At 26.8% G+C, this 13,811-nt stretch overlaps 1 pseudogene; it reads right to left on the reverse strand.

Annotated features, from left to right (window-relative positions):
* The window catches only part of LOC107873160, a 10,003-nt pseudogene extending 1,576 nt beyond the window's left edge, over positions 1-8,427 (reverse strand).
* Between the last annotated feature and the right edge of the window lie 5,384 nt (positions 8,428-13,811).

Raw genomic sequence — 13,811 nt, forward strand, 5'->3', positions numbered from 1 at the left:
ATGACCTCCGATTTTGCAACTCCATGCGTGAGTCTCACTCGCGCCTATGTGGAAAGATAATCTAATCACACGGTGCCGCATCGTTAAAAGGGCTGATTTGGAGGGAGGTCATATATATGCAGTTTTGAGTAGTTAAAGGTCATACTTGTGCACTGTCAAAGTTTTGCCTTTTTGTATTAAAACGGCGTCGTTTTTATTATTATTATTATTATTATTATTATTATTATTATTATTATTATTATTATTATTATTTCTATATCAAAGGGCTGACTTGGAGGGACTTTTGATCGGAGGTTACATTTGTGCAGTTTTAAATAATTAAAGGTCACATTTTTCTTTCATCTGAAAAGATGTCGTTATTATTATTATTATTATTATTATTATTATTATTATTATTATTATTTTATTTTATTTATTTCTGTAGTTTTGCTTTTTGTGTTAAAACAACGTTGTTGTTGTTATTATTATTATTATTATTATTATTATTATTATTATTATTATGATTATGATTATATTTATTTCTATAACAACAACACCTAACTTTTTTATTATTAAATAAAAATAAAAGAACAGTCACAAGCAGGGATCGTACCCGCGCAATAGGCTGAAGAAAGCGCCCAGGAAGAGCAAATAACACCACAGGGCTATCTAAGTGCCTTGTTGAATGTTGTTCAACATTAATATACGTACATAAATAAAGATTTTCTATCTTATATATACAACGTAATCTTTTACCGGGGGGCTCGGGTGAACGTCATGGCAACCACATAGGTCCGCCCCTGCGTTAATTTAATATATTACTACTATTATCCTTAATAACGTTAATTTAATAACGTTTTATTAAAACTATAAATTTTTTTATTATTAGTATAGTTTCATCTTTAATTTAATATTTAAATAAATTATATTTAGATATATTATACAACTTAAATTCGCTCTCTGCTTTGTAATAGATATAGATACCCGCGCGATTTTTTCATATGAGGTTGACCCACCTAATTAATAAATCTTCAATATTGCTCTTTTTCCGCAATAATAAAAGAAATTAGATGTCATTTTCATCTTTAAACCGAAAATAATGAAAAAATAATAGTCAAAAGTCATTTAAATATATAAAAAGGAATTAGTAAGGGCATTATAGTCATTTTACTAGTTTTTTACTGTTGAAACGCTTTGATTTTAAGCTGAACACGCTCAGTTTTGCGTGTTGAACATGCGTTTTGCCACGTACGATCGGAGGTCATATTTGTGCAGTTTTTAATAGTTAAAGGTTATATTTGTGCACTATCAAAGTTTAAGATCAAAGTTATAATTTGATATCAAGTTTAGAATTATATTTATGTATTATGTCTAAGGATAAAGCAAACACTTTGAGGGGTCTCTGTGAGTGAAGATTACCGCAAAGCCTAATTGCCTGTTGACATTTTGGACATGACTTGTCTATGACATTGTAATCAGATTGTTTGATCTATCTCATATCCAATGCATAGTCAGTGTATGCTTTGTACTGAATTTCTGGATTAGTGAGTCCATTACCAATGGCAAATCCCTAGTCAAATATAATTCACTGAATTAGCACCGTAACAAGTCCAAACAAACGAATTATTTACAGAAAATGAGTTAATTATTTATAAATAAATACCTTGAGGTTTATTGGAATTCCGTCTCTATTCTTGTTTCCTTGATGAACCCGAGAAGCAAATGCAGGAATGTAATGCCCAGCATATGATTCTCCAGTGATGTAGAAATCATTCTTTACATACTGAAGATGTGCCTTGAAGAAGGCCTATTCGTAGAAAAGGGAAAAAATAAAATAAGGTGTCTTAAATTTGTAGGCTAGAATGACAGTTAAATATTTAGACAATAGCAATATTCTTCAAAAATTTAGACGTTTAAAATGAGATTTGGAATAAGAAAAAAACAGTATGCAAAACAGGGAGTAACAAACCTGCAAGAAGTCATAAAGGTCATTGCTTACACCCCTTTCATCGTGACGAATGTCATCATCGTCTGAAGTATAACTAAAACCAGTTCCAGTTGGTTGATCAACATATATTAAGTTAGAAACCTGTCAAATTTCAATTAACTCAACTCTTTCTTTAACTATAAGATAAATCAAGAGTGCAGTTCAACATTTTCTTACTTTTCTCGGGTTAACCATTGGATATTCGAGACTGTTTGTCTGTTTAATTGGAATTCGTGCCCTCCAGTTTAACCATTTCTATTTGTGACCTTTACTTGCAAATAATTGATAATGAAAAGCCACTTTAATCAACAAACTGTCGGAAATTCGAGGAGAGGAATTTTATGTATTCCGGAGACTGAAAGCAAATTTTAGGGGAATTATCTTATGTCATTGTGGGGAAAAAGGATGAACAAGTTCACACACAATGGAAGGGACTTTACGTGTAAATGAAGAGAGCAAAAAGCTGGCAAATTTCTATTCAAAGATCTCAACCGTTAATCATGTAAATAGAAAAAAGAAAAGAAAACTAGTTATCATTTAAATCAAGCTACTTTGTCTACGCCAGCAATTAGTCAAGAAAGGAAATTCTAGTAGGTAAAAGGACAGGTTGGATGATAGAAAAAAAAAAGTTGAATAACCTATATTGATAACGTGGATTGAATTCTCATTATAGTCCTCAAAAGATCTAAGCCCATATTTATCAATAATCTAGTTGAGTTAGGATTAGAGGAACCTCAATTGTTACCCTTATCATTTTTCTCAAATAAAACTAGAGGAGCATGACCCTTGTCAGCACGGATTTAATATTAAGATATTTTGATTATTACGATAAGTTAAATTATTGTCAATTTTACTTATGAATTATATAACATGAATACACAAAACATATTAATTACTTGATAGTATTTTTTAAGAAGCCAAATTATCTCACAAGATAATTATATATAACTTACTCATATAAATAATAAAATTTAATACATTTTGAAGTTTAAAATTTCAATCATATGACTGAGATTTGCTACATTAAGTATAAAATAAGAGATTAAAATTGAAATTAATTGTTGAAAAAGATAAAGGATTATCTAATCATTGCATATTACATCACATCTGGGTTGCAATCAATAACCCAAAATTGCATTTTATTCCCCTACTAAGCCGACATAAACATTATTTGCTTTCATCCTTCCTCCTCTTTTATTTGTCAACTTGTTCTTTGAAGTTGAATTAAATTAATATTTAAATTTTAAGTGTTTTGAAAAGTATATATAAACTAGTGGCGATAGGCCTGTGCTGAGCACGGGCCCAACATGTTAAGCTTTAATTTTTAAAATTATTATGAAAGGAGTGATATAAATTGTCATTATTAAATAATTTTAAATAATTTAAGTTTTTTATTATTCTAATTTATAATATTTTTTCTTTTTTTTCAATTTAAGTGACACCGATATAATTTTGAGAGTTAAGCAAATATCATGATTGAAGTAGCTAAGCAGACATGTCTAAATGACTTAACTAATTGGAAGTGATTAAAAAAAATAGCTATACCAAATACTTATGAAAATAATTTAGGTGAGCCTCATTTAAGATGTCAAGTTAATTTAAAACTTAAAGAGTTAATTTTTATTTTATAACTATTTTTCCTTTTTATCAAATTTATTAATTTTTAATACTTAAATAATTTATAATAATTAATTAGAGATGATGTAGTAAATTACGGTTGAAGCAGTTGAAGTAGACATGTCATAAATATCTATTTTACTTATTTATTTTTGTTAATTATTATTTTTTTGTAATACATAAATGACATATAATAATTAATTAGGGGTGATATAGTAAAATTACGGAGCAAACAGTGGTCGGCAAACATGTCGATCACCGAAATGGAAAAGTTGTTACAAAAATTAAAATTTAATTTTTTTATTTACATATTTTATGCTTCATTAATTGTACCTAATAAAAATTAATATTTTGATCACTCAGATCTTAGATAGTAACTATGTATTAAATTTTTTTATTTGAATCTAATAGTTTAGATCTCAATAGGTGTACTGCTTTCATACCTTTTTTGACACAGATATTACTATTGTAAAGCACTCCATCAGATCATTTTCATTTATAATTTTTTTTTATCTATTTTATCTTTATGAAATATTATTTATAATAAATACTTAAATGACTTATAATAACTATTTAGAAGTGATATAATAAAATTACTATAAAAGTTACTTCTGAAAATATTTTAAGTGAAACCCTTATAAGTCGACAACTTAATTTAAAACATCAATGGTTAACTAATTAGAAGTGATATAATAAAGTAACTATAAAAAATACTTCTGAAAAAATTTAAGTGAACTCCATATAAGTCGTCAAGTTGTTTTAAAATATCAAGAGTTAACTTATAATTTTTGTTTATTTTATCTTTTTTTATGAAATATTATCAATTCTCTAATGCTTAAATGATCTATAATAATTAATTAGGGGTGATATAATAAAATTACGATTGAAATAGCATAAACAGGCATGCCATAAATGTCTATTGTACATTTTTTAATTAATTATTATTAATTTTCTAATACGTAAATGACTTATATAATTAATTAGGAATGATATAGTAAAATCACGGTTGAAGTAGCTGAAGCAGACATGTAAAAAATATCTCTTTTACCTTTTTAATTATATATTATTAATTTTTTAAAACGTAAATGACTTATATAATTAATTAGAGATGATATAGTAAAATCATGACTGAAGCAGTTGAAGCGAGCATGTCATAAATTTTTATTTTATATTTTTAATTAAACAATATTATCTTTCTAATACATAAATGACTTATAATAATTAATTATGGATGATATAGTAAAATAATGGTTGAAGCAACTGAAGCGGACATGTCATAAATTTTTATTGTACATTTTTAATTAAATAATATTATCTTTTTAATACATAAATAACTTATAATAATTAATTAGGGATGATATATTAAAATCATGGTTGAAGCAGCTGAAGCGGACATGTCATAAATTTTTATTTTACTTTTTTTTAATTAAATAATATAACTTTTCTAATACATAAATGACTTATAATAATTAATTAGGGATGATATAGTAAAATTATGAATGAAGCAGGCATGTTGTCCACAGCTGCCTGCTTCAACAGTTTCTTTCACACTTATATATATATATATAATAAAATTACTATAAAAAATACTTGTGGAAAAAAATTTAAGTGGACTTCATATAAGTCATTAAGTTAATTTAAAACATCAAGAGTTAACTTATAATTTTTTGTCTATTTTATCTTTTTTTCTATGAAATATTATCAATTCTCTAATACTTAAATGACTATAATAATTAATTAAAGGTGATATAATAAAACCACGATTGAAATAGCTGAAACAGATACGTCATAAATATCTATTATACTTTTTTAATTAAATATTATTATTTTTTAATACATAAATGACTTATAATAATTAATTAGAAATGATATAGTAAAATCACGATTGACGCAACTGAAGCAGAGATGTCATAAATATCTATTTCACTTTTATTAATTATATATTATTCATTTTCTAATATGTAAATAACTTATATATTTAATTAGGAACGATATTGTAAAATCACGATTGAAACAACTGAAGCAGACATGTCATAAATTTTTATTTTACCCTTTTTAATTAAATAATATTAATTTTTTAATACCTAAATGACTGATAATAATTACTTAGAGATTATATAGTAAAATCATGATTGAAGCAGTTGAAGCAGACATGTCATAAATTTTTATTTTACATATTTTAATTAAATAATATTAATTTTATAATACATAAATGACTTATAATAATTAATTAGAAATGATATAGTAAAATTACGGCTAAAGCAGCTAAATCAGACATGTCGTCCACAAGCTACTTGCTTCAGCTGCTTCTTTCACACTTATATAGAAAAAAAAAACTATGAGTAACAATCTCTCAGATTAATTTAAGTTAATTGTCTTTGAGAACACTTTAAAATATACTTCTATAAATGTTTTATCGAAATTTATTTTTGTATATGTTCTTCCATTGAAACGTAGGAGTCGTTTGTTTGAGTGTATAAAAATAATTTTGAATAGAATATATTAGTAATATTTGCATTAGTAATACATGTATTATAATACTGCTATTATTTATGCTAACATTAATTCTTATACATAGTTTGATGTGTTGTATTGGAACTTGTCTTTTTAATCTTTATATATTTAAAGAAAAGTTTTTTTTTAAAAACAAAATTGCATATACATTCTAAGATTCAATTGAGATCTAACACGAGTTTAATATATGTTATTCTTTTATCTAAATTTATGTGACACAAATAAAATTTAGATAATCAATCATACTTTTAACATATGTTATTCTTTTATCTAAATTTATGTGACACAAATAAAATTTAGATAATCAATCATACTTTTAACATGTATTTATATAATTTAATCTTTTAACTATTGTAATTTATGATATTTTTTAATGTAATTTTCAAATAATAGATATTATTTTTCTTATTTAAACTTTTGTGACATCGATAGTCAATTATATTTTTAAAATAATTTAATTTTTTAATATTATGATTTATAATACTTTTATTCTATTTCAATTTAAGTGACTAATATAATTTCGAGAGTCAACCAAATATTTTATATTTTTTAAAAAATTTAAGTTGTTAATTATTGTGATTTATAGTATTTTTACATATTTTTATGAAATATTTAACAGATTAAATTATTTTTAGATATTTTAAGTTGTTAAATATTGTAATTTATAAATTTTTCTGTAATTTTTCAATAATACATGTTACTCTTCTTGTCTAAAGTTTTGTGTCGTCGATAGCCAATTATAATTTTTAAATAATTTAATTTTTTAATTATTGTGATTTGTAATATTTTTTCTATTCCAATTTAAGTGACACAATACTTAGATAGCTATAATAATTAATTAGGGGTGATATAGTAAAATTACAATTGAAGCAACGAAGAATAAATGTCTTAAATGACTTACAACAACTAATTAGAAGTAACATAACAAAATTACTATAAGAAATACTGGTGAAAAAATTTAATTGGACCTCATATAACACGTCAAATTAATTTAAAATATCAAGAGTTAATGTATCATTTTTATATCTATTTTATTTTTTTTATTAATCATTATTAAATTTTTAATACTTAAATGATTTATAATAATTAATTAGGGTAATATTTAGTAAAACTGGGTTTGAAGCAGATGAAGTAGACATGTCATAAATGTCTATTTTACCTTTTAAATCAAATATATTAATTATAAATGACTATAATAATTAATTAGGGATGGTATAGTAAAATCACGGTTGAAGCAGTTGAAGCGAACATGTCATAAATATTTATTTTATTTTTTTAATTAAATATTATTAATTTTTTAATACGTAAATGATTTAATATAATTAATTAAAAGTGATATAGTAAAATCACGGATTGAATATTATTAAAATTTTAATATATAAATAACTTATAATAATTAATTATTGGTGATATAATAAAATTACGATTAAAACAAATATAATATAAATAACTATTTTATTTTATAATTAAATATTATTAATTTTTTTAATATATAAATAATTTATAATAATTAATTAAAAATAATATAATAAAATTAGAAACAAACTTGTGCAGCAGTCATGTCAAAAGTACTGCTTCTATATAATAGAAAAAGTTGGCTTAGTCAGCAAAGAAAAATATATAACAGAAATAGTAATAATACCAACCTTGTCCCAGCCGAAATCATTCCATTTTCATAAAACACAGCCAATTCACTGCTACATCCTGGTCCTCCTGTTAGCCATATAACAACTGGATCATTCTGGCTGCGTCTTGATTTAAAAAAGAAATAAAACATCCTGCGCCAAAAAACAAAAAAGTGAAACTTCAGGATTACCAAGATTTCATATTTTACCAAAACAAAAGAAAAAATAACATTAAGCACACGACACACAAATGTAAAATTAAATTTGAAGTTAAAGAATTCTTGAATATATAAAAAAGAATGTCATTCTTTTCCGTGACACATAACATTGAACAAAGGGAACATATTAATCAGACCTTGCATCTTTAGTATGTGGAAGACGATAGTAACCGGCATGATGACCCAAATCTTGAACAGTGGCTCCGGAGTCACCAAGGTAAGATAAATTGAATCTCTTTTCAAAGAGACTTTGCTTAGCAGCGGTTACGGATTTTCCTTGCAAAGCCTTGTTAATATCACGTTTAGGGAACAAGTTAAGCTGTTCGATGAATTTTTCTGCCATTGGTACAGGGAATTTAGTAGAAGAAAGGGAAAACTCATCATCATTATTGGACGAAGAAAGAGAAAGAGCATGAGGCGAGAGATAAACAAGTAAAGCAAGAAAGAGAAAAGAGAAAAGAGAAAGAAAATGCCATTTTTCAAGATTAAATCAGGCCGTTCATTGAAGAAATAAACTGTGTTGGGGAGTATTGGTACTTATAAGGAGGAGAGAGTGTGAAATAGGCATTTGAGTGTTGTGCTGAGTCACTGTGTCTCTGTGTGAGAGATAAAGGGTGGGGCGAGAGGCATGGGATTTAAAACGTTCTGTTTGTTTAAAATGATGCTAATATGGACAAACGATACATTCTTTTTGGGTGATGGGCGAGATGAAAAAGAAGGCAAGATTTCTTTCATATTACTCCACTGACTTAATTTGAATATTTTATTGTGACTTGTCACCGACTAAATTAGAATATTTTACTGTGACTTGTCACTGACTTAATTAGAATATTTTATTGTGACTTGTGCTCGACGGTTTTAAAAAAAGAAAAAAAAATTATTTTAGTAATAAATATAATACTTTAGTGAATGTCTATTTATCATATACATTAAATATCAATTTTACCATATATAATGCTCTATTTATAAAAAAAATTAGAAACTCAAGGTTAGTTTTTTATATAAATAAAAGAATTTTTTTTTGTTGTGATTAACCCATCAAAAAATGTCTCAAGAACCATCAAGAGGAATAAGATGAATGACTTTCTCTTCTCTCTTCATTCTATTCTTTTTCTTATTTATTTTATATTTCATAATACGTTATCAGCATGAGATTCTGCCAAACAAGATGATATTATAAATTTAAAGGTAATTTCAAGGTTAGTAATTTTCTTACGTTATTTTTCTTTTTTCACTAATGATATAAATAATTATTTGTTGGATTTGAGGAAAAATAATTGATTTGAAACCACTTGTGCTTTAAATTTGTTCATGAAGAACAATATCGTTAAAAGATATGATGATGAATTTAAATCTCATCTCATTAAGAGGGTAAGACATTAGGTTAAAAGTTTCAATACACCATGACGATAAGATGTTGGGTTCAAGTCCCATCGAGTTATAGCCTAAGACGCCCTTTTATATGGATAAAATATTGAGTTTGAATCTTAATACACCATATTGATGATATTATGATGGCTAAGGCAAAATAATGGGTGTTTGTAAAAAGTCATGAGACATGTCCCATTGAATATGTTCTATTCTCTGAAGTGAATATGGTAGCAGTGCATAATATGTATGAAAGAAGACAAGTGATAGAATATACGAAAATAAGTGTGAAGGGACAATATGATAATAATCATCAAAAGTGATAATATTTCACACACTTATTATGACTATAAGATATGTTAAAGAAAAATTCTCTACATTATATGTATGTCTCGATTTGCTCCTAAAGTAGCAATATCATGAAAGAGGTTATAAGCTATCAAAATTTGATACACTTAAGGTACAATTATATTTTATTCCTGACGAATGAAAATTTTGATTGTTATAAGTATAGATCCATTCCCTGGGCAAATGTGATAATATCTAGAAAATCTTATCAATACAAACGTGCACTTGATTGTGGTGGTATCACAATTCACCTTCAAAAGAGGCAAAATAATTGAGAAGAGTTATTTTGAAAAATGCTTCTAAAGTAGTAAATCTGAAATTTATTCATCTAATAGTAAATTTGATATTTACTAAAGAAAAAAGTTCATGTCAAGGTAAACTTGGAGTTTACTAGTATAAAAGTTCATAAATTGATATGGACAATTGTGACATCCCAAAGATGTGCATAGTGACTATTAAATATATATTGAAGAACTAGAAAATTCTTCGTGAACTTTTAATGCTGCGTGTTCTCATGATAAGTTGTTTGGACCAATTAATATTGGGACTGAATTCCTTCAAATCTAAAAATATAAAAGGTGAATATGGTCCCATTTACATGTCATATGATCTATTAAGATGCATCGATATAAGATGATCACTTGTATGTTTCTTGTCGACCTGCAATTTGACATTTATAAAGTTGTTTGCTCATAAAATTGAGTTACGAGCATAACTTTCAGATTGTATAATCAAGACAATTCATCTTGATAATGATGGTTTGACATGGAATGCCTTTGATAAATAGCTAAACCATTGCTAATGAGAACAAAGCTTCATGTGTTGGTTTGAATATGATATGTTGCATACAATAGCACTTGTATGCATTAGACAAAAAAATTGTGATTATGTCTTCCCCCTCAATTGGTTCAAGGTCAAGAACCAACTATTCCATCTAATAATTTTGATGTGTGGTATACGATTAATGAATTTACCATAACACACAAAAATGAATTTCTCAAAGAAGATGAAGGATGTATGTTAGTTTTTCTAACATAAGGGGGAGATTATAAACAACTATAAAATATGTTAAGAATTATAATTAGATCCTCATTCAAAAGATAATTCAAGTCAAATGCCAAACACATCTCATATTTAAGCTGCAAGTGCTCCTATTTTGTGTTCATAAAGGACAAAGTCTATGCATGCATGAAGCGTGATAGATCAATCAATTCCAAATAAAATAATTCTTGAAAAGGATAAGGAGTAAATAATCATAATAAGAAGGCAATGTGCTCTTGAAGAGCCTATGGCATAACACTTCATGAAGCCTTAAGAGAGGTTCAGGTACTTAAAAATAATGAAGTGATGAGATCTCAAAATGTTATATAGAATTATGAACCATTACAGAATGATATATCATCAATATCTTTGGTACAATATTGGCGCAATATTGTAAAAAGATTACGAGGATCTGAATTCTACGTTTATTTAAGCATGCAGACGTAGAAATATTTATTAAGTGACATGAAAGGATGCATCTTGATAAGTGTAAAACTTATTTGATTTGCAGTCCAGACACATGAAGATGTCGCACATGATATGCTGAATATTGTAACTTTACAAAATTTATATGAAAACTTTTTTAAGGATTCAAAATGTTTGAATCGTATAAAAGTTTCTGGGAAACTTATTTATAATCCTTATATTGTATAAGCTTATAGCTTAAAAATTATTGAAACTCTTAGAGAGTTTTCAAAAGCAATAGATTATTTGCTAAAATGGGAAATATACCAATTTGAATTGGTTATGAAGTATCATACTTACTGCAGTTTGTGCACTCATCTATCTTGCAAATACTACAAAGCCCGAAATAGCCTTTTCGATTAGTTTGTTAGTAAGGTATAGTTCTACTCCTACTAAGAGACATAGAAATAGGATCAAATACATGATCGAATTTTATTCTAAAGATTGCAGTCCCGATTTTACTGATTATATTGATGTTGGGTATTTATTTAACCCGTATAAATATCGATCTCAAACATACAATGTGTTCACATGTGGGGATATTGTCATATCTTGTAGATATAGAAAGCAATCTATCTAGCCACTTCATCTAACCATGCTGAGATAATAACTATTCATGAAGTAAGCAGAGAATGTGTATTGTTAAGATCCATGATTCATATCATGTGAGAAAAATGTGGTTTAAAATGTTACAATGTACCCACAGTTTTATACGGAGATAATGCAGCATGTATAGCACAACTTAAGAGAGAATTCATAAAAGGAGATAGAATGAAGCACACTTCATCAAAAATTTTCTACACATACGAGCTACAAAAGAATGGTGATATTAACGTGCAACAAATTTATTAAAGTGATAATATGGATGATTTATTCACCAAGTCTCCTCCAACTACAATCTTCAAGAATATGGTGCACAAGATCGAGATATAAAGGTTCAAGGATGATTTCATTAGGGGGAGTTAATACGTACTGTACTCTTTTTCCCCTACAAAGTTTTGTCCCACTGGATTTTCCTTATAAGATTTTTAATGAGGTAGCCTATATGCGTATTATTAGAGATATGTACTCTTTTTTCTTCACTAAATTTTTTTCCACTGAATTTTTTTAGTAAGGTTTTAACGATGCACATTATCTACCAATTAGACATTCAAGGGGGAGAGTTATAAATATATTACCATTTATAGTGAATGTCTACTTTACCATATATAGTCAATGTCTACTTTACCATATACAGTGAATGTCTATTTATTAAAAAGTTAGAAACCCCAAGGTTAGTTTTACCCTATAAATAAAGGGGTTTTCCTTCATTGTAATTAATCCATCAAGAACCCATCAATAGAAATAAGAATTACTTTCTCTTCTCTCTATATTCTCGTTGTTCTTACTTTATATTTCATAATAATTTCACCACTATTCTTCTACGTATAATTTATTTTATATCCTTAATTTCATGGATAATTATTACCCTCTTAATAATTTTAAGGTGAATTAAATTCAATTCTAATTTCAATCTGGCTTAAAACGAAAAGAAAAAAAACATAAAAGTATCTTTTCTTTATAAAAAGGCAGTCCTACAAATATATAATAAAAGTTAAAATAAAGAAAAACATTACCAATTCTCCATAAAGGTGGATCCAGAATTTTGAGTTGTGGCTTCCCAATAAAATAAATAATATACCAAATAAGTTAAAAATGGTCGTTCCAAGGGGATTCAAATTGGGGTATAGCGTGTGAGACACTTTGAACTGCCGAACGAACTAACAACTTTGTTAATGGGTTCGTCACTTATTATTCTTATTTATTTAATAAATTTTTAAAATAATTACAAGATATACAAAAATTCTTGGGGGTTCCCGGGAACCCCCTCCTTCAATGCTAGGACCACGTTTGAGTTCTCCCATTATTCTTCGAATCCCATAATCCCAACTCATTCTTTTCTTCTTCTATAAATCTGTGGTTCCATTTCTCCTTTTGACCCTTTCACTATTTCCACCACATTTTATTAATTTCTCTGACAGGAAAAAAATATAAATAAAGGAAGTTGTAGTTTTAACAACATTTTCATAAATTTTGCTATTGAAAAGAACAAATTTTTTCTTCTTCTTTTAAACTCAATATAGTTTTTTATAAGTAGATCTTTTTTTTTAATATTTACAATCTCCAAGGTTTAATTTTCTTCAAAATAAGATGTAATTTGTTTGATTAACTCATTACTCAAACTTTTTTGATTAATAATATTGTAATTTTTTTTTAAAATAAGACATGATTTCTCGTTTTGCTCTACTTATGGCTGCATCCAATATGTGGATTAATTGATTGATTTTTTTCAGATTATTTTATAAATTGATTGGATTCTTACTGTGCATGAGAGGTGGAAAGAAGGTGAACCTAGAAGGAGAAAAAATATGGGATGGGAAAGAGGGTAAAGTCGCATAAGAATAAAGGGAATGGTTGAGGTGCTTCTTAAAGAAGAGATGAATGAAATGAAAGTTGGGTGGGGAGGGATCGTAGAAGAAAGAAGATGAGGTAGTGAGGTATCTTTTTTTTCTTTTTTCTTTTAATTATCTATTACACATTTACTGGAGTTACCTTTTTAGAAAAAATAAATTTACGACGTGGTTATGACATGGCACTGATGTGGTAATA

The sequence above is a fragment of the Capsicum annuum genome, chromosome 6 (assembly GCF_002878395.1).
Source record: "Capsicum annuum cultivar UCD-10X-F1 chromosome 6, UCD10Xv1.1, whole genome shotgun sequence".
In the NCBI taxonomy this organism is placed as follows: Eukaryota; Viridiplantae; Streptophyta; class Magnoliopsida; order Solanales; family Solanaceae; genus Capsicum; species Capsicum annuum.